At 42.7% G+C, this 22,122-nt stretch overlaps 1 protein-coding gene and 1 non-coding gene across 3 annotated transcripts in view; one reads left to right on the forward strand and one right to left on the reverse strand.

Annotated features, from left to right (window-relative positions):
* Positions 1-22,122, forward strand: part of CTBP1 (C-terminal binding protein 1) — a 281,889-nt gene that overhangs the window by 46,486 nt on the left and 213,281 nt on the right. The window lies entirely within an intron of this gene.
* LOC123372100 lies at positions 5,065-5,192 on the reverse strand. Its single transcript, XR_006580100.1, has one exon. It is a non-coding gene; the product is annotated as a U6atac minor spliceosomal RNA (small nuclear RNA).

The following is a 22,122-nucleotide window of genomic DNA, read 5'->3' on the forward strand; positions in this document are numbered from 1 at the left end:
TTTGAACTCACTGGACCACTGATGTTGATTTTTAATAAGTCTTGGAGCACTGGGGAAGTTCCAGAAGACTGGAAGAAAGCTAATGCTGTGTCAATTTTTAAAAAGGGTAATTAGAGGCCCATCAGCCTGACATTGATCATGGGCAAGATAATGGAGCAGTTGATATGGGACTTGATTAATATAGAACTAAAATGTAATTAATGCAAATCAACATAGTTTTTGGAAAATAGAGCTTGTCAAACTAACTTGTAATCTCACCAAAAAAAATCACGTTTGGGGGATAAAGCTAATATTCTTCTTTGAGAGATGTCCCTGTGGGTGCTCCACTCCAGGTGTTGGTGCATCCCTGCGCCTTCACTCTGAGATTTTTGCAGCAGTACTCGTACCGGCCACGCATACGCAGAGCCTGCCCCCACCCTCACTGTACCTTAATAGTACGCATGTGTGGCCGGTCTCCTTAGTTCCTTCTCTACCATCCCCGGCCTGAGACGGAGCTCAGCAGACTCGTTAAGAACTTTCTTCCTCTTGTTACAATTACCCTTCTAGTTAGTTAGTTTGTTGTTAGTTGTAGTTAGTTACCATTTTCTATCTTTTTCTCTTAAAAAAATTTTTTTTTCTTCATTTCTGTCAGTCGCAGCCGCTTCTGACATGCCTGGCTCCCCAGGCTTTAAGTGCTACTCTGCCTGCAAGGAGCCTATCCCCCTGTCAGATGGCCAGTCAAAATGTATAAAATGTTTGGGGGAGACCTACATCCCCCCAAAATGTGCCCACTGCAGTAAACTTAGCTCCAGGGCACGGAAGGACAGGGAGCTTAAACTGAAACTGCTCCTCCTTCAGAAATCCCTAGGGTCAGTTTCAGACCCAGGCGCTGACTCCAGCTCCGCTGGCCACCACAGCCTCAAAGAAGCACAAGAAAACTTCAAAAAAAGGTCACCTTCTGTCATCCACAAAGGAAACCCTGCAGGATAAGACTTCTCCAGGCAGGTCTACCGCTTCCCTCCCAGTGCTTCCCCGCTTGAGCACGTTTGACACGCCGGGCTCCTCCGGTGCTGCACGAAACCCGCCTGCGGTGGCAGCGCAAAGATCCGGTGCCGAGGCTTCAGGCTTCCAGTTGCCTGCCTCTCTTCTGGCACCGTTCGGCACCACGACGGACGCGGCGCCGACATATCACAACCTGTCTGACCCCCCGCAGTCTGATATTGATCGCCCGGCACCGACACCCACTGAGCTGACCAGTAGAGCGTCAAGGCTCAGAACACCAGTGCAGAGGAATTTTTCCTCACAGCAGATTCCTCCTGAACAGCCTTCACCTCACACAGGAGCCTCAGCACTGCAATTTACTCAGTCAAGGTCCTCCTTGTGTCACCTATCCTGCAGTCACCGCCACTGAATGCCTACTTCTCTCCAATGGCTCACTCAGAGTCTGGACAGTCTTCCTCCAGTGATGAGGAAGCTGGACCACAAGGGGATTTTTCACCGTATCAAGACTCCCATCCTCAGACCCCAGTCAACAGAGGTCATAGAAAAATTACCTCGTCCTACTCTCAGGATCCTGCCCCATGGTGTGTGAACCTCTGATGGCACCACCTATGCCCTTCCCACCGCCGTGGCAATATTGGGCCCCATGGGCATCGTATCCTCGAGAACACACTCGCTACTCCACCTCAACCAGGCGCAACACCTGCCTAGCACCACCAGCTGATGAGCCTGCCACTGATGCAAGACACCAGGCAGCACTGTCACAATTGCAGGATCAATCTCATCCTGCTCCTATTCCAGTAGACCCGGAGGTACCGCCTGAAGAAGCCTTACTTCCCCCTCCCACAACATCTTCGGATGACTTCTCAAAATTTCAAGACCTTTTTAAAAGAGTTGCCAGTGAGTTGAGAATTAACTTGGAGGAGGTCCCTGAACAACAGCATGAGTTAACGGACATCCTACAGCCCTCTTCTTCCTCTAGGGTTGCATTACCAATCAATACAGCCCTTTTAGAACCTGCTAAGGCAATCTGTCAGACTCCCGCTACAAGCCTACCTACCTGTAAACGAGCGGATCGCAAGTACTTCATCCCTTCTAAGTGCTCTGAATTCCTTTTTACCCATCCAGCGCCAAACTCGGTAGTAGACGCAGCCAACCAAAGGACCAAACAGCAGTGTTCCCGCTCCACCCCATCCAACAAAGACAGTAAATGCTTGGACCTCCTTGGACATAAAGTATATGCATCTTCAATGCTACAATTTCATATTGCTAATTATACTGCAGTTCTTGCAAAATATGACCACAAAAACTATAACAAATTCATGGACTTTATTGATGACATTCCAGAAGAAAAGAAGCAACAATTCATAGCTTTAGTCTCTGAGGGACAAATCATATCACGTACCACTCTTCAAGCGGCCTCGATGCAGCCAGTACTGCAGCAAGATCCACCGCCACAGCAGTGGTCATGCGCCGAGGTTCATGGCTCTCCTATTCCTTTCCTCGAGAGATCCAGAGTACCATTTGAAGATCTTCCCTTTGACAGTGACAAACACTTTGCTTCCACCACAAATGACATACTTCATTCAATGAAGGACTCAAGGTCCTTAGGAATCCAAACCCCTACGACCAGAAGGTGACAATATAGATTTCAACCTTACCATCGTCCATGCTACCCTGCATATTCACAGCACTTCCATAGATCACAGGAGCAACAACAACAGCAACGCCAGAGACCCAGATACCAGCGTCGTTGTCTCAATTCTTCAGTAATGCCTCAACCCCCTCCAACTAATAAGCAGATTTGAAGTTTTGGTCGAAGGCCTTGAAAACAACGTTCCCACTTGAGTGCGTACACCGCATGTACCTATTTTTGGACACCGCCTATGACCATTCTCCCATCAATGGCAGAACATTACCACCACCAAGTGGGTTATAGAGGTCGTCACAATTGGCTACTCTATTCCCTTCCTCTCTTTGCCTCCCACCCACCCATCCTCCATGTCCCTCTTCAGGGACCCCTCTCACGAGCCACTGCTCTTCCAAGAAGTACAACATCTCCTTCAGTTGGGAGCAGTGGAACTTGTGCCTGAACGACACAGAGGGAAAGGCTTTCATTCCCATTATTTCTTAACAGTAAAGAAAACTGGGGGATGGCAACCGATCCTCGATCTCAGGTGGCTCAACAAATTTATCAAAAAGCAAAAGTTCAAGATGGTTACTCTCACCACCATAATCCCAGCGCTGTAGCAGGGCGATTGGTTTTCAGCCCTCGACCTACAGAATGCCTATTATCATGTCACTATACATCCAGCCCACAGACGTTTCCTTTGTTTTACCCTCGGCTCGACACATTTTCAATACAGGGTTCTACCCTTTGGACTTTTCACTGTCCCCCGTGTTTTTTTCAAGCTCCTAGCCATAGTCACCGCCTCAGGAAACAAGGGGTAATAATATTTCCTTACCTCTACGATTGCCTCCTCAACGCCTCAACGTTCGATGAAGCTCTCCGATTTGCGCGGCTCACCATCGATTGTTTCCTATCTCTTGGCCTACAAATAAACAAAAACAAATCCATGTTACATGCTACCCAGCACCTGGAGTTCATAGGAGCAGACCTCGATTCCCAGATGGGATTGCCATCTCTCCCACCTGACTGATTCAACACCATAAAACTACTGGCCACAAAACTTCACAACAGTCCCCAGGTCACTGCCCGAGACTGCCTACAACTACTAGGTCACATGGCCTTGTGCACTTTCGTGGTCCAAAATGCATGCCTGTACATGAGGTACTTCCAAGCTTGGTTGGCCACGGTTTACAGACCGAATGTGCACGCTCTAAACAAGCCTCTCTCCATACCTTTCGGAGTCAAAGATTCTCTACTGTGGTGGACAGTTCTCTCCAACCTCTGCTCTGGAGTCCCCTTTCTCCAGGACGCTCCATCCCTCATAATGACTACCGATGCATCCCTCACAGGGTGGGGCACACACATATCTGACCACACAGTCAAGGGGCTATGGTCTTCAACCGAAAACTCCCTGCACATAAATGTCCTAGAACTTCGAGCCATACGCAGTGCCTGCCATCACTTCCTCCCACTAATCAGGAATCAACATGTACGCATAATGACAGACAAGCATTGCCTGCGTGTTCTATGTAAACAGGCAGGGAGGAGTTCACTCTCACTCACTTTGCACAGAGGCTATGAAGCTCTCGAATTGGTGCCTTGTGAACAACATCCAGATATCAGCCGCCTGTCTTCCCGGAGTTATGAATACCACAGCGGGCAAATTAAGCAGACGCTTTCCCTGGGATCACGAATGGGAGATAAATGAGACAATCATCCGCAATATATTCCGCATTTGGGGTCACCCAACCATAGACCTTTTTGCAACTGCAGAAAACATGAAATTTCCTGAATTTTGCTCCAGAGCAGGACTGGGCAAACATTCCCTGGGAGACGCATTCATGGTCCCATGGCACTGGAACTTACTCTATGCTTTTCCCCCTACACCGGTTCTCCACAGAGTTCTGACAAAGATATGAACAGATCGTGCCACGGTGATATTGATTGCCCCATCATTGCCCAGACAACCGTGGTTTCCGTTCCTCACCAATTGCTCCACCGAAGCCGCGGGACCAGCGGACCCTCCGCAGGCACGCCTGTGGGAGGTCCACCGGAGCCTCCTGCCGCCCTCCCAGCGACCGGCAGAGCGCCCCCTGTGGCATGCCGCCCCAAGCACGCGCTTGGCGTGCTGGGGCCTGGAGCTGCCCCTGAACCAAACCTTTTAGAAGCTCCATAGTGACCCCTATTTCTACCCAGAGACTTTCAAACTGGATTTCTGAGTGCAGCTGATTGTGCTATCAGATAAAGAAAGTTACACCTCCAGCTGGCATCAGAATCATAGAATATCAGGGTTGGAAGGGACCTCAGGAGGGCATCTAGTTCAACCCCCTGCTCAAAGCAGGACCTATCCCCAGACAGATTTTTGCCCCCGATCCCTAAATGGCCCCCTCAGGGATTGAACTCACAACCTTGGGTTTAATAGGCCAATGCTCAAACCACTGAGCTATCCCTCCCCCCAAAAAACTTGGCTAGATCCAATGAAGTAAGTGGCAATGCCTTAACCATATGTGTGTTGTAAAGGTCACTAGGACCTCTTCCATCCTTATCAAGGGTAGTGCTAACCTTCTCTCGTTTCAGCTGTGGCTACCTCTGTGGCTTTCTTATGCAAAGTTCCCCTGGGTGACATCTGTAAAGTGGCCACTTGGTCTTCTGAACACACATTTGTTAAACACTATGCCCTTACTCAAGGCCCTCTCTCTGATACATGATTGGGCAGAGCTGTATTATCTACTGCATTCCTATCAGATCCGAAGTCCCTACCTCCTTGAGACACACTGCTTTTAAGTCACCTGGAGTGGAGCACCCACAGGGACATCTCTCTCTCGAAGAGGAGGTTACTCACCCTGTGCAGTAACTGACGTTCTTCGAGATGAGTGTCCCTGTGGGTGCTCCACTACCCACCCTCCTCCCCTCTACTTCGGAGTTAGGATGGCCTCCGTTGTGGAGAAGGAACTGAGGAGACCAGCCACGCATGCGTACTATTAAAGTATACTCAGAGCCGGAAGGGCAGGCTCTGCGCATGCATGGCCTATACGAGTACTGCTGCAAAAATCTCTGAGCGAAGTGGAGCACCCACAGGGACACTCATCTCAAAGAACATCAGTTACTGCACAGGGTGAGTAGCCTCCTCATGTTGACATAATATATTTAGATATTTGTACAGTGTTTGACTTGGTACTGCACAGTATTTTAAGTAAAAAACTAGAATGATAAAAAATTCATGTGGCACACAGATTAAAAACTGGTTAACTGCTAGGTCTCAAAATGTAATTGTAAACAGGGAATCATCATTGAACAAGTGTGTTTCTAGTGAAGTCTTGCAGGAATCGGTTCTTGGCCCTACACTATTTAACACTTTTATCAAGGACCTGGAAGAAAACATAAAATCATCACAGATAATGTTTACAGATGTATTTGTCACTGGTTTGATTGTTGCCAGAATTCTGTGTCCACAATTTAAGAAGGCTGCTGATAAATTGGAGAGGGTTCACAGAAAAGTCATAAGAATGACTGAAAGATTGGAAAACATGCCTTATAATGAGAGACTCAAAGAGCTCAATCTATTTTGTTTAACAGAGAGAAGGGTAAGGGATGACTTGATCATAATCTATAGGTATCTAGACGGGGAACAAATATTTAATAACGAGCTCTTTAATCTAGCATGATCCAATGGCTGGAAGTTAGTCAAATTCAGAATGGAAATAAGGAGTAAATTTTCAATAGTGAGAGTAATTACTACTGGAACAATTTACCAAGGGTCACGGTGGATTTTTCATCACTGACCATTTTAAAATCAGGATTGGATGTTTTCTAAGAGATATACTGTAGGGATTATTTTGGGGGAAGTTCTATGGCCCTGTGTTATACAGAAGGTCAGACTAGTTGATCACAATAGTCCCTTCTGGCCTTGGAATCTATGAAATATGTATTCTCATTATAATAATTATACTAGAGAAAGTGTATGTCCCAGTAATGATCCCTATTAAGAAGTCTGATTTGTTAAAAATTTATTTGAAGTATAATAATGCCCATTGGTAGGTAATTTAAAATTTAAAAAATTATTTTAAACACAAAAATCAACAAGATGTTAGCAAAAATAAATTATAGAACAAGGGAACTCTAAAAAGTAATTATTATTGTGGATATGGTAGAGGATTCTGTAACCACCATTCAGTGATTTTTTTTTATATTGGTTTGTGCTTTATAAAACATGTTTATAGACTATGTCAGCAATGTTCTTTCCCAGTTGCTGTTGCAAAGACTATTTTTGCAGTTTATCACAAAATGCCAGATTTGCTCAGCATGTAATTAAATCTTATGCTTGGAAGCATCCACATTACTTGGTTATCATGAAATTATTCTTTAATAAAAATGTATGCTTTGTGATCTATATTTTATTAATTTGGTGAGTCAGTTTATCGATTGTTGCAGATGCCATGAATGTATAATTTGTCACTATTATTGGTTGCCTGTCAGCAGTTACTAGCAACACAGAGTTCTTGGCTGTTGGGGCACCTTAGAAATATGTCTTTCTTGATTTGCAAAAGAAAAGCTTTCTACTGTAGATTGTCATCAGTACTTTTGAAAACACTATGAACAAATGAATAACATGGCCTGTTTAAGCAAGAGTTTGCAACAAATATGATTATTATTTTTGGGGGAGAGGAGATGGAAAGAAGTGTTGCATTACAAAGGAGAAACTCTGGTTTGCTCATTCTTTTTTGTTCATTTCAAACCTATGAAGGTTTTGGGGTCATTGGACTGTGAAGCACAAAGAAACAGTATGAGCTTTTCTATTTATCCAGTTATGATAGTTAGCGTTCTGGTTTTAAGATTTAGCGATAGTAAGCTATGTGGACTCAATAGTTTATTTTTAGAACTAGATATTGGCAAATGAGTTTTTAAAGAGATGGGATCTAATGTTGAAATGGTTAGTGTCTAATTTATAAAAATGAAAAGGAGAATTGATGGGATAATGCAGTTATATTTTCTGAAGTTGTTGGATTTGGCTTACTGATTAAGAGGATAATTTACATTTGCTTTAGAATTTTCCACATAAATAAGGCAATTTTCCACATAGTAAGGTAATATAAATCTTAACGTGCCAAAATGTAGTTGTGTGGTTATAACGTGTTTTTTTTTCAAAAAGGCCAAGTTGGGTTCACAATATGAATGCATGATCTGTTAGAATATTTATGTGTTGTATACATTTTGATATGTGAAAAAGTTGTTGGTAAACAGCCACTCTGTGTCTCCTTTATGATGCTGTATTTTATTATGATTAAGCTTTTTTTAATTTGGAGTAACATTTTGGACTCTTCTAAATATTTACCTTTTTTGACACTCTAAATGGACATCAGTGTTCATTTTCAGTCCCCTTCTGTACAGAGGTAATGCAATTGCAGCAGGGCCTCTTAAAGTTTTAATTTATAATTTAAATTTTAGAAAATGCAAAATAGCATTCTGACTGCTTCTCGCAGACAAAAAGGAATCTTACTGTATAACACAAAGACAAGCCTTTATTTCTTAATCTTGACTAGTTTATATTATATTAGCCATCTCTGAAAGGCTTTTTATTATTATTATTTCCCCTCCCCCAGCCTTTTGCTGTCTGACTGAGTAATGAGCTATGATATGGTTGGCTAACATCCAATGGTAGGGGCTTGTGATTGGCTAACTTGGAATGCCTGTATACACTGATTGGTCTTGAGCCTCTTTGCTTCATATTTTCACAAGCACTAGCATATTCTGGTTGAAAAACTGAAGGTGGGGATGCAAGGTTTGTATCATCTTTCATTTTGCTTTCATTCTTTCACCTACATAATCAGCAGCAAATATTAAATAGTCTCCCTTGACTGTCATAATGAGGCTGGATTCATTTTTATGATGTGAAAAGCCTTGGGTGGGGTGCCTCTGATCCCACGCTGGGCAGTTCTCCTGCGAGTGTGTTATAAGAGGATGAAAAGGGGGTGGCTTGTATATTTAATAAGCACAAGCTGTGCCGGGATTGAGCTGTTATTTTCTGCTTTTCTGAACTCTGAGGCACAGGTTTATCAGCATAAAATGACACATCCTGATTTGTTCTATTGTTGTGAATCAGAGATCATCAATATTTTTCATATGTTTAGAAATGCATCGATTTTTGAAGGGATTCTTTGTTGTATGAATAGAAACCCTTTATGTAAATGTCCATATGAGGACATACAAAGGCTATTGTTTAGCAGAAGTTTGTGCAGAGAGCTTGCCTCGAGGGCAGGACTGGGACAGCCCCATGTAAAAATGATAACAGGAGCTGATTTCTTCCTCCTTGTTCAGAGCATACATTGTTAAAATGTGAAATGCCAAAGAGCAGAGCTTTGATAAAATTGTTTTTATTTGGGCTGCAGTTGTCACTGTTTTTGAAACAAAACTGTTTTCATTTGATTTGGTTCAGCTTTGTACTAATGTCCTGAGGAGAGATTGCAACTGGGATTTGAATTTTATGTACATTCTTCATTATGTGTTATTGATACCAAACACAGCATTAAGTGGTAGAAAATTGACCAAAATAAACTTTATGAAGGCTGAGTTTATCAGTGCTGTGCATTTATCTAATCATTTAAAAACTGAGGTTTGTACGTTTTATTTACAAACAATAAGTTAGAATCTAATTAGATCATCAGATTCTTTGCTGGAAAAGCAAAATCCATTAACTGTAGAAAATTGGTTTCACAGTTTCATACTTCTTCTGCACTATCAGACAGCATCATATAGTTAGAAATGAACTTGTTTGTGTTTCATCATCTGAACGTGTTTTACTTTACCTTTATTTAAATTAAACAAACAATAAAAATGAAGTTAAAAGAGAATAGGATTATTTTTTATATTTGCTGATTTTTTCCTGACCTGTTGCAAATACTCTTGTTTTAAAGTTTGAGGGAAAGTATTGCATTTATTTTCTTTTGTATCATGGCTCTGGTCTTGTCATTCCTTTCTGGGGAATTGCTTGGTAAACTTGCAAGCATCTGTTTATACTGTGTTTTCCGCATGCATTTCAGATGAATAAATATGGTTTTTTTCATTAAAAATTTTAACCTTTAAGCTTCCCTAATATGTCTAATTTTAGGAAGGTTACTTGTGATCTTGGTACTTTTTAGGAATGAACAAGTTCCCAAATATTTTATGGCATAGTAATTTTTTCAGCATTTTAGTTTTATCGTGCACGATTGGGATAATGTGAAAGCTTGCAGTAGGCTAACTGAGTAGCCTCACAATGTATTCTCTTCAGTAAATGTTGTCTGAATTCTGCATTCCTTATTCAGGCAAAACTTTATTCCCAAGCACCAGATAATAGTTGAAGTTGCATTACATTCACGAATTGACTTCGATCTGACACAGGTAAATCACAGCAAATGTTAAGCCACCAAGTGTCTAATTTAAGGTTAAGGACCAGAGCTTGAACATCTTTCTTAGGCAAAACTTACACTGAAATCAGGAGAATCTGGCCTTTAATGTATCCATGTTAAATTAGATCTCTAGGATAAAATCCTGGCTCCACTGAAGTCAATGGGAGATTTGCCATTGATTTAACTGTGGCCAAAATTTCACCCCTAGTTATTTAGTGTTTACTCTAGGCCTAAAACCTTAGATTGGCCCACATCCTGGGCCAAACACTAGAGAGTTACTCCGGTGCCGGGGAGGAAGTACTCACCTTCCTCTCTGACCAAGGCTGTGGAGCCACAGTCCAACCTCAGAGCACAAATGCACAGTCCACAAATGCAAAGGAAAGGGCAACATCCTCCCATCAGTGAATATAATGCAAGTTTGATTATTTTGCCTGAAATTACGTATTTCCGATTGATTTTATAGAAAAGTGGAAATGTTAATAGCCTATTATAGCTAAGTGATCATGACCATTTGTATACATAAGCAATTCAGCTGGTTTCATATAAAGTCTCTCTTTTATTCTGAATGAAATGTTTTATTTAATAGAACCAATTATATTTCTTTAATCTGGTATTTATGCATATATCGCATGCTTTCAAAGAAAATACAACTGTGTTTCATTAGTTAAAGTGTTAAAAAGATGATATATACTAAATATAATCTTTTTACTAATTTTTAATGTGCAAGGACATGGCTTTTGGCTATATAATTATATAAAGTAAACCTTTCAGAATTTCTTCATAGAACAACAAGAATACTACTACATGGAATTATATATCTGTGTTGAGGATTTTTGAGTGCAAATAGAAAATGATGGCATTCTAATCATTTTAGGCCAAACTGTGGCCAGGTTATCATGGCAGCGCCACACTAGCTACCCACATCATGGGCAGCAGCACAGGAGAGGGACGCAGGCTCTGCAGAGCTGATATTGCCCCCCGCCCCGGGCACAGGTGAGTGGAAGGGACAGAGCCTTGCTCCCTCCCACAACATGCCCGGCAGCATGTGTGGCACCAGGTATAGTCCCAGTGCAATTTACAGCAGGGGAACTGGATGCTCCAGGGGCAGAGTAGCAGCCTGAGGCCTCTCACTCTGTGCCCCTGGCTAGCCCACTCTTGAGCCTTCTATTTACTTATAGTTGTTGTTATAAAGGAACTATTTCCTTTATTTTCCAGAGGAGAGAAAATCTTTTCCCTCCTTTTGTAAAGTAACTAAAAGGAAAACATTAATTGGAGAGCTACTTCTCCAAATGACCAAACATGAGAATAAAGAGTTTTTTGGTTGTTGTTGTGGCTGGATTTTTTGGGTTTATTTTTGTTTTCCACAGATTAATATAATGATGTTCCCAGTCAATTTTACAATCTTGGTGATTTTTCTTTATTATAATAGCTGGATAATTGCAGGCTCCAGGACTTTCAAAGAGTTGCATGCAGGTGCAAAGGTCTGCCCCTGAAGAGGTCCTTGCAGGATCTGGGCCTAAGCACATGCATAACTTTAAGCACAAATAGTCTCATTAAACTACTCACATGATTCAAGTTACTACATCAGATTTAAGTGTTTGGATGATCAGAGCCTTAATATTGTGTGTGTGTGTGCGCGTGTGTGTTTAAATTCAAACCATGTGTTATATTGTGTTTTGCTAGAGATGGGAAGGAGTTGCTAGGTAAATTATTTCTATGAGATACTTGTTTCTGTTTGTACTATCATGCCACATATTGATAACTTTAACCTTTAGCTGCAATGTCAATTAAAATTATATATGTTTAAATATTAAGTTATAATGTTAGCATACAGTATTCTTGTCACTGAAGTAGTCGTCTAATTCAGTAGTTGCATTCTGCAGTTATTTTAAATGCATACTTTCAGTGACCACTGAAAACAAGGATGATGAAGAGTTTTTAAAGATTTGTGATTTTCCCAGTTCATTTAGTAGTAATGTGTTAATGTTGTCACTAACCTCTACATCACTTGCTGCTAGTTTATTATGAAGTGCAATGTGCAGATTTTTCTGCTGCCACTCCAGATTTGTTTTAAGTAAAGAAATAGTCTGAGAGTACAAGGATTTTTACACTCCTCTGGTCACAATTTACTGTGTTTAAGAAACTTTTGGGACTGGTGTTTCTCTCTGTGATTGCTTAGTTTGCAAAGCATGAGCATTATGGCAAAAGCATTATGGCAGGAGTGGTATACCTTGGCATGTATGGAGGTGATTTGAAGTTTAGGGAGCCAGGGGAATTAAAACCAAGTTGCAAGAAAATTTTTATTCATCGTATGTGTAATGATTTTCATGTTGTAGAAAACTTGATGCAGTTGATGTATATATTTTCCACTATGAATTTAGTTTCAATATTAGTTGATCCTTCAGGCCCCAAAAGATCCCTGATCCCTGACTGGCCTTGCATCTTCCCTCTACCCCATGCCCTCTCCTCATAGTCTTCATAGTTACTGACCTGCTACAGAGGTGGATTAAGATTTATTGAGGCCCTGGGCCCAAAGATCTTTTGGGTCCCACACTCCTCCTTTGGCATGGAGCCCTGCCTCCTGCTCCTCCTCTCCCCCCAGAGGCTCTGCCCCTTGGCTAGGCCAGAAGCTGGAGCTGGGCCATGTTAAGAGATGATGCCCAGGGAGCTCGGGCTGTTGTTGGCAGCTCTGGATCCTCCACCTGCCCTGGATAGCCTGTCCTGGGGGGAGGAGACACAGGCCAGGGACTGTTCTCGGGCCTCCCAGTCTCCCACCCCGGACAGGTGGAAGGTCCAGGGCTCCCCACAGTGACCAGGGCTCCCATGGTGGCTCTTACCATGACCTAGCTCTGGCTTCTGGCCTGGCCATTGTGGAGCACAGAGGGAAGAGGAGCAGGGGATATGACCTCAGGGGAAGAGATGGAGCAGGGGGTGGGGCCACAGTTCTGGCACCAGTGGCCTCCTCCACTTTTACTCAGGTTCTGGCACTCTTGCAGGGGTCCCCAAATTTGCCAGGGCCCCTGGGCACGGGCCCCATGGGCCCATGTGTTAATCCACCACTGTGTACTAAGGAGTGCAGGAAGTCCTGTTCCCACAGTCTTTAGCAGGTCCGCATCTATAAGCTCCAGTGGAACAGAGGCCCTGTTCTGACATTGTTCAGATCTTTGCGTTCAGAGGAGTAGGTCTTCTTTCTAAGGAACTCCTAAACTGTTCAAGGTCAGGCATTCTAATGATATCCAACTAGATAAATTCCACAGTTGGAACTATCTGTAAGGCCACTAGCATCTCCTAATTCAGATCGTTCCTCTACATCCACCTTTGCGAAGGTGATTATCATCAGTCAATCGATTAATGAGTGCTAGGCTTTGGGGCAGATGGGGATAGTTGGCATTTTGTATATTTATAAGTAGTTACAAAATTGTAAATGTATATATGTTTATAAAATTGTATATATTTTATTGTATTTCTCTATTCTCACCCTACATATGTCACTTGTCTGAGATTGTAAACTCTTTGGGACAGGGACCGTTTCTTTGTATGTGTTTGTATAGTGCTTGGGGCCTGAGCCTGACTGAAGCCTGTGGATGCAGTTGCAACATACATACTTAAATAACGTGTGTAGTATCTGTCCATGAGAGTCATTTTTGTAACTTATACATGGTAAATAGTACTTGCAGCACGCTACGGATTAAATAAAATAATATAGGGTAATAATTACATTATTTTGTTATGCACAAGCAACCTAAATTGATTTACATTGTCCATATATTTGATCATTGTTCAAGAATGAAAAATATGTATGATACATTGTATAATTTGAAAAAAATATTATATGATCATGAAAGTAAAGGCTATGTTATAATATATACACCAAAGGGGTGATGTTACAGTTGCAGGTATAGGCTTAGCTTTATTTCCTGACTTTTGACTGCCTAAACATCCAATTAAATGTTTTCGTAATTGTTTTTAGTGAATATTCCATAATGAATTAGATATTTTGCTCAAACCCAGGACATCTTATAACCCATGGTTATTGACTTATTTTTTCATTTGTGTTCTATTGCTTGCTGCTGTTGTCATAGTAGCTAAGCAACAGGATTTTCACAATACAGTATATAAGCACAGGAAAGCTAAAGGAACAGTATCAGTTTGAACACTGAGGAGAGTTTCCCAGATTAGTTTCTTTTGTTGGATCTAGGTGTTTACTGCTGGATACTGTGAGACAGTTTCTGTCACCCTTACTTATAGTGGAATTAAGGAGGATACTCTCATAGAGCAAGGTTCTCTCCAGTGAAAGAGTGGGAGTATTTGGATCTATGTGTTATCTTTACTTTGGGATTTTAGCATCTGAGATAAAATAAAAATTATATTCACTATATCATGATGAAAGGAGGTAGGGAAAAAATACGTACACCTATTCAGATATTTAGTCTAGTATTCCATTGACTAGTGACAGGCGGGTTTTATTGCTAGTTGTTTTTTATTGATATTTGAAAATTATTGTTAATTGATATGTCAAACTTAAAAATTATGTCCAACATATAGTCATCATTATAATGAAGTTTCATCATATGTTATGTGTGAGGCAATTTAGTTTGGTGGCTAAAACACGGGAAAAAGAGTAAAACCTTTTGAGTTAAATTCCAGCTCTGCCATTGACTTGCTGTGTGACTTTGGGCAAGTCTTTTAACCACCCTTTGCATCAATTTACCCATTTGTAACATGGGAATGATCAGAATACAAAGGAGTATTACAAGTCTTATTTTGCAAGCAGGCTGGCTAACCTAGTGAGGAGGGCTTTAAACTAGGTTCACCAGGGGAAGGAGACCAAAGCCCTGAGGTAAGTGGGGAAATGGGATCCCGGGAGGAAGCACGAGCAGGAGCGTGCAAGACGGGAGGATCCCTGTCTCAGACGGAGAAAGCGGGACAATCAGCAAGTTATCTTAAGTGCCTATACACAAATGCAAGAAGCATGGGAAACAAGCAGGGAGAACTGGAAGTCCTGGCACAGTCAAGGAACTATGATGTGATTCGAATAACAGAGACTTGGTGGGATAACTCACATGACTGGAGTACTATCATGGATGGTGTAGCAGGGTGGACCCTGCTCCTGCTGGAAGGGGTTTGAAAAGTGGCCTGACAGGGCTTGAGAGCAGTGGCTTTTAAGGCTGAGCTGATTAGAGAAGTGGCTGCAGCTGGGGGCCACGCCCCAAACTGAAGAACAGGGCCTTATAAGAAGGCAGGGAAGCCAGAAGCCAGACAGTCTCTCTCTGGCTATAGAGAGAGATGGGCCTAGCTGCTGGGAAATAGAGACCAGGTACCTGAGTGAAGCAGGGCTGGGGACAGGCTAAGGAGCTGGGGAGCTCTGGCCTGGAAAGCCCCAGGCTGCAGCCTAGCTGTAGGCCAATAGGTACTGGAGGTTGCAGGGGGCAACCTAGGGGTAGGCCAAGGCAGCAGGTCCAAACCCAACTTTGCCTGTGATGAGTAGGCTGATACTGCAGTCTGCCCCAGAGTGTGGGGCTAGACAATGACTGGCAGTAGCCAAATACTGAGGCAAGGTAGGGATAGAGGGTGGGGGTTCCCTGAGATAGAAGGGGAGACCCAGAGAGAAAGGGGTTACTGCCAGGGGGCAGCACCCCATGTAGAAGGGCACCAGGTCCAGGGAGGGACACGGGGGCCTACGAACAGGTGGATCACCAGCCTGCAGAGGGTGCTCCATGGCTGGACTGAGCTAACTTCGCAGAGCAACCAGCAGGAGGCGCTGCGGGGGTGAGTCCGACCCGTTTACAGATGGATATAAACTGTTCAGGAAGGACAGGCAGGGCAGAAAAGGTGGGGGAGTTGCATTGTATGTAAGAGAGCAGTATGACTGCTCAGAGCTCCGGTATGAAACTGCAGAAACACCTGAGAGTCTCTGGATTAAGTTTAGAAGTGTGAGCAACAAGGTTGATGTTTTGGTGGGAGTCTGCTATAGACCACCAGACCTGGGGGATGAGGTGGATGAGGCTTTCTTCCGGCAACTAACAGAAGTTACTAGATCGCAGGCCCTGGTTCTCATGGGAGACTTTAATCACCCTGATATCTGCTAGGAGAGCAATACAGCGGTGCACAGACAATCCAGGAAGTTTTTTGAAAGTGTAGGGGACAATTTCCTGGTCCAAGTGCTGGAGGAACCAGCTAGGTGCAGAGCTCTTCTTGACCTGCTGCTCACAAACAGAGAAGAGTTAGTAGAGGAAGCAAAAGTGGATGGGAACCTGGGAGGCAGTGACCATGAGATGGTCGAGTTCAGGATCCTGACACAAGGAAGAAAGGAGAGCAGCAGAATACAGACCCTAGACTTCAGAAAAGCAGACTTTGACACCCTCAGGGAGCTGATGGGCAGGATCCCCTGGGAAAAAAACATGAGGGGGGAAGGAGTCCAGGAGAGCTGGCTGTATTTTAAAGAATCCTTATTGAGGTTGCAGGAAAAAACCATCCCGATGTGTAGGAAGAATAGTAAATATGGCAGGCGACCAGCTTGGCTTAACAGTGAAATCCTTGCTGATCTTAAATGCAAAAAAGAAGCTTACAAGAAGTGGTAGATTGGACAAATGACCAGGGAGGAGTATAAAAATATTGCTCAGGCATGCAGGAGTGAAATCAGGAAGGCCAAATCACACTTGGAGTTGCAGCTAGCAAGAGATGTTAAGAGTAACAAGAAGGGTTTCTTCAGATATGTTAGCACAAGAAGAAAGTCAAGGAAAGTGTGGGCCCCTTACTGAATGAGGGAGGTGTTTTAAATTATTTTGGTTTAAATCAATCCACCCTGCATTTTATTATTTCTCTTCTTACTGATATATTATTTTACAGGTCAATGTTTTGACAACAACATCATGGCTGTAAACATAAAAAAGAATTCTTGGCAAGATATCTAGAGTGTTATATGAGTATCTTGCTGTGGGACGCTGTGGAAAATAAAACTTTCCTTCGCCCACCCTGACATACTAGATACTTGTGAAGATCCCAATGGAGCCACACTGCCAAATATGTCCATGTACTATTGAGGCCCCTGGGCAACGTGATCGGGCAAGGGAAATCAGTGAAGGGGCTGTCTTGTTTATTCTGCTTAACTTATGGGGCTGAAGGAAAAGCAATATAGATTCCCCCTCCACCTCTGGACTGCCTACTCTTCCCTCTGGCCCACATAGTCTCCAGTCTTTCCCATACAGGAATGATAAACAGTATATCCTCTGTGGGATCCAGGGGCAGGAGTATGGTTCTGTACACATGGCTGAGAAGTCCCCTTCAGTTTGGGAAGGGAGAGATCTATGTGCAGAGGTTCTGCCCTGGGCATGGATCTACATAGATGATTAGGAACTTAATTAATACTGCATTAACTTGTGCTTTCCCACTGGTGTAACTGAGTACAAGGTATGTGATTAAAGATTATGTAGTGTTACAGATATTGGACAAAATTGATATAAATTTATTTGTTACAAATAAATAAAATACTTCTTCAGCCACATTTTTTTATGTATTTTTTCCTTACTAGCCTAAAGGCAATTACTTGGAAACTAGGATTTTAAACTCTATTGCTTGTGTTTTGACATAATATGTTTGTAAAAAGTGTCAAATTACTATTTGAAATTAGTTGTATCTTATGTGAAGTATAGCTTTTGCATCTTCCTAGCTTCTAGCACCTATTTATGGAGAATATTAAAGATAACGTCTGAGTTCCATTGTGATATATTAGTACTATACTCTTAAACTGAAGACCAAGCATCAGGTTTCCTTCCCATTCCTCTAAATTTTTACAATAGTTTGCTAAGTCATGCAAAATCTTCATGTGTTTCATACTGTAGGTACCCAGTTCAATAACCAAGATGTCAGCAGAGATTTCATTTAAACAATTTCTACCCATTCACACATACACCAGTTCACATGATTCTTGTGGGCCAAAAACTGTCTGTCTCATTTTTTTTCCCTTTTTTTTTTTCATTTAGTTAACTGCTTGTTGCCAGCAGTTCTGGCACATTCCATTGTTCCCTTCAGAATACATGCCGAGAAAAACCCATTTCCGGAGGCAAAGAGTTAATCCAGCTCAGAGTTGATTTAACGGTCTCAGAAGCTCATGATAAACGTTTGTTGCAATATTCCTACATGGGAACATTGCGTTCAAAAGAATTTAGTACAGTATTGTACCTATGTACTATGCCTGTGTTTTGGGGTTTTTTGTCTGTGGTGCTTGTTGTCTAACTGTTAAACTCTTGAAATAGGTTATACATTCAAGACAAACAGATATTTTAGCTAGGCAGACTGCATAAAAGATCAATACAATCTTGTGATGTAGGGAAAAAAATTTACTCTCTAGAGTTCAGCCCTCATATGCCAGAGCCACCAACATTTTCTTACTGAAGCACAGGCAATAGCACAGAAACATGTGTGTGTGTTTAGAAAAAATGAGCTGCAAGAGTCAGCTTCTGGGAGTGTTGCCATAGGTATCAATGTTCTTTTTGAGAATGTTCAGTTGAGTCCTTTGGGCATCATCAGTGTAGGCCATTTTCCATATGAGTTTGGTGAGATCTGACTTGTTGTGTGGTACTAGAGCAGAAAAGCAGGGTGTTACTTAAACCTAGAATCTAAGGCTGGATGCAGAGTTCAGAGACTTTGGCAAGTAGAACTGAATGTAGCTTTTGAGGAAACTTTCTGCTGAGGTTCCTTGGAATCTTAATTAAATAAATGCTAGATCCTTTAATGGATCAAGTAATAGTAATTTCCCAAATAGTTTACCTTGTAAATTAATTGTTCAGCAGCCACAGACACTATATTTTGAGAATCAGTGTTGAAAATGGGTATCAATAGGCTCATGCCAAAATCTGTCAGCAGATAAAACCACTAACTATCCGTTCTGTTTCTGTAGAAAAGAATTAAACATTAGAAAAGTATTTACATGTTTAATATGTTAAATTATAAATTATATTATGCTAATGAGGATGCTTTTCTACCCATCCACACAGACATGGTATTTGCTCAAGCTGGTTCTGTTGTCAGCTGGATATGTATATTTATTCTGAGGCTCCGTAAACCTATGATGACCTATGACTCTTAATGAAACCCCAAATGAGAGTGCTTTACTTCCCTCCGAGGTGACACATTTGATTCCCACTTTCACCAGAATTGAAGACATGCACATAGTAACCTAATGTGTGGATGATGAAAGAGAGAGACTGTTACACATTCATAGATCATAAGACCAGAAGAGACCACTGTATTGATCTCATGTGACCTCCTGCATAAAACAGGCATAAATATTCCCACATAACTAAAACTGTTGGAATAATTGCAGGTATGATAAAATCCAGGTTTCTACAATTTTCATATTTTTTACTGATTTCCTTACACCTAAACAGAAACACTTGTTTTAATGGCTACTAAACTCAGACTCTTATTAGGATAATTATGCAGTGGTGCCATAATTATCAGGAACAATTGCTATGCAACCTAACACCTAACTGCTACTTCTGTACTACCCACTCCAAAAACACACTCCCCGCTCCATTGCTTCCCTCTTCTTTCTACCACCAGGGTTGATGGGAAGGTCAAAGAAGGAAGAGACTGAAATGTGAAGGGAAGCATGAAAACATGGGAAAGAAGAAAGGGATGGACATGGGAGACTAGGAGAGAAGAGGAAAGAGGTCATGATTATTGCACAATATAGAAAAATAAGACTGAAGGAAAATAGACATCTGAAATAGACTGAGAAGGTGACACATCAGGGTATAGAATAGCAGGAAATAAAAATAAATGAATAAGAAGCTGGGGAGAAAATAGGTGGAAGGGAGTAATTTGAAAGCTTAAAATGTCATAGTAACTGCTGGCGCACTGAGACCACTACCTATCATGCTGACTCCTTGTACTCCCCAGTCTGTCAGTATCCATCTGTTGTCTCTTGACTTGTACAGTAACTCCTCACTTAACGTTGTAGTTATCTTCCTGAAAAATGCGACTTTAAGTGAAACGATGTTAAGCGAATCCAATTTCCCCATAAGAATTAATGTAAATGGTGGGGGGGGGAGTGTTAGGTTCCAGGGAAAATTTTTTTTGCCAGACAAAAGGCATTATATACATTTTAAACAATTTTAAAGAAACAATTTAATACTACAGTCATCACTGCTGTGTCCTCGCTTCTCCCCCCTCCCTCCCCTCCCTTCCGAACACTGCAAGCCAGCTGATTGTCTCAGGCAGGAGGCAGGGGAGGGAAGTGGGAGGAGCGAGGACTTGGCACGCAGGCTCCGCCTTCCTCTCCCCCTCACCTCTTGCCCAGGGCAATCAGTTGGTTTTCAGTGTTCAGGAGGGAGGGAGGGGGAGCCTGCAGGCCGAGTCCTCACTCCTCCTCCCTGCCTCCTAAACGCCGCAAGCCAGCTGATTGCTGCGGGCAGGAGGTGGGGGAGGAGGGGGAAGGCACTGATCCGCGGGGTCTGCCTGTGGGTGGGGGGCAGGGCCGGTGCAAGGATGTTTCGCGCCCTAGGCGAAACTTCCACCTTGCACCTCCCCCGCCCTGAGGCACCCCCCCACGACAGCTCCCCCCCTCCGCCCTGAGGCGCCCCCCTTAGGCGCCGCAAGCCTGGGAAGCGGGAGAAGTGAAGCGGCCACGGTGTGCTCGGGGAGGAGGCGGGGCAGGGGTGAGCTGGGACGGGGAGTTCCCATGCGTGCCGCTTCCCCCCCCTTACTTGCTGCAGGCGGCCCTCCTCATGCTCCCGTGCCCCAGCTCCCTCCACCTAAATGCCGGCGGCGACCGGGGCGGCTGAAGATCCGGCCGCCGCGGTCGCTGCCGAAGAAAATGGCGCCCCCCAAATCCTAGCGCCCAGTCGCCTAAATGGTTGCAACGGCCCTGGTGGGGGGTGCTGTGTGTGTGTGTGAGGGGGGGGCATAGGGAGGCTGCCAGCTGTGGAGAAAGCAGGCAGCCAAACAACGTAAGAGTGGAGCACTGCACAACTTTAAATGAGTATGTTCTCTAATTGATCAGCAACGTAACAACGTTAACCGGCACGACTTTAAGTGAGGAGTTACTGTACTTAGATTGGAAGATCCTTGGGCCAGAGATCACGCTACATTGCCTAACACAGCAGGGGACTGGTCCATAACTAGGCTCCTAGGGGATGGGGTAATATAAACAATAGTAAAGTAGCCCAGTAAAGTTTGGGTTTTTTTTAAAGGATGTTGGATAGATGCTGCTTGTCTTGAAGTGTAGCTAGGCCATGTTGTATTCCCACAACATTTTCAAACAGCTCTTTTACCTCATTCCTTCATGGACAGAAGTGGTTAGTCTTGGCCTTGAGTTTAAAAGAAAGAGAGGATGGTGGATAACAAAAAGGAACATGAGAGGGGAAGCAAAGCTGGGAGCTCAATTTACAATTATTAGTTTTATTATTTGACAAACAGAAGAACTATGGAGCTGGAGATAATTTGTGAAATACCTAATGAAGGAGAGTCTGTGAGAATAGTAAAACAGCTGGCCTCTGTAGAATGGCTTCCCTCATGAGGAGAGTGTTTCCTGCAGGTTTTCATTCATTCTGCACACAGCCTTTCTGATGCTTTTCACAAGCCTAAGACCTTATGTGTTCTTAGATGTGATGCTTTGGTGTCACAGTGACGCTGCATTAAGGTTGATACAGGGCTTTGCAGCCATTACTTTGTAGGACAGCTAAATACCTTCAGTATACTGAAAGAACAGTGTACAAAGTAGTAAATGATTTGTTGCTTGCTTTGTCTAGATGAAAAGGTCTGACTAGGAGGAACTATTTCTCTGTCAGTGTTTATAAGGCAGTGAGAGAAATACTATGGTGCCTAGATATCATTGTTATTGGCACCCAATCAATATGTAGATGAAAGCTACTGTTCTTCATGTTTTAAGTCGTGGAGATGTGGGAGGGCCATTTTTTATATCGAGTAAATTGTTACTTTAGCATTTATAAACCAGGTTTTGAAGGGTTTCTAACTTGTCAGTTTACAAGCTGCTGTGTTATTTATTGTGTTTAAAGTGAATTCAGTAATGTTATTTGTGCAGAAATGCTGTAGTAAGATAATCTATATGTTTATCAAAATAAATAATGCAATTTTATGGAATTTGCTACAGGTTATTGGGATCTT

The sequence above is a fragment of the Mauremys mutica genome, chromosome 5 (genome assembly GCF_020497125.1).
Source record: "Mauremys mutica isolate MM-2020 ecotype Southern chromosome 5, ASM2049712v1, whole genome shotgun sequence".
NCBI lineage: Eukaryota > Metazoa > Chordata > Testudines > Geoemydidae > Mauremys > Mauremys mutica.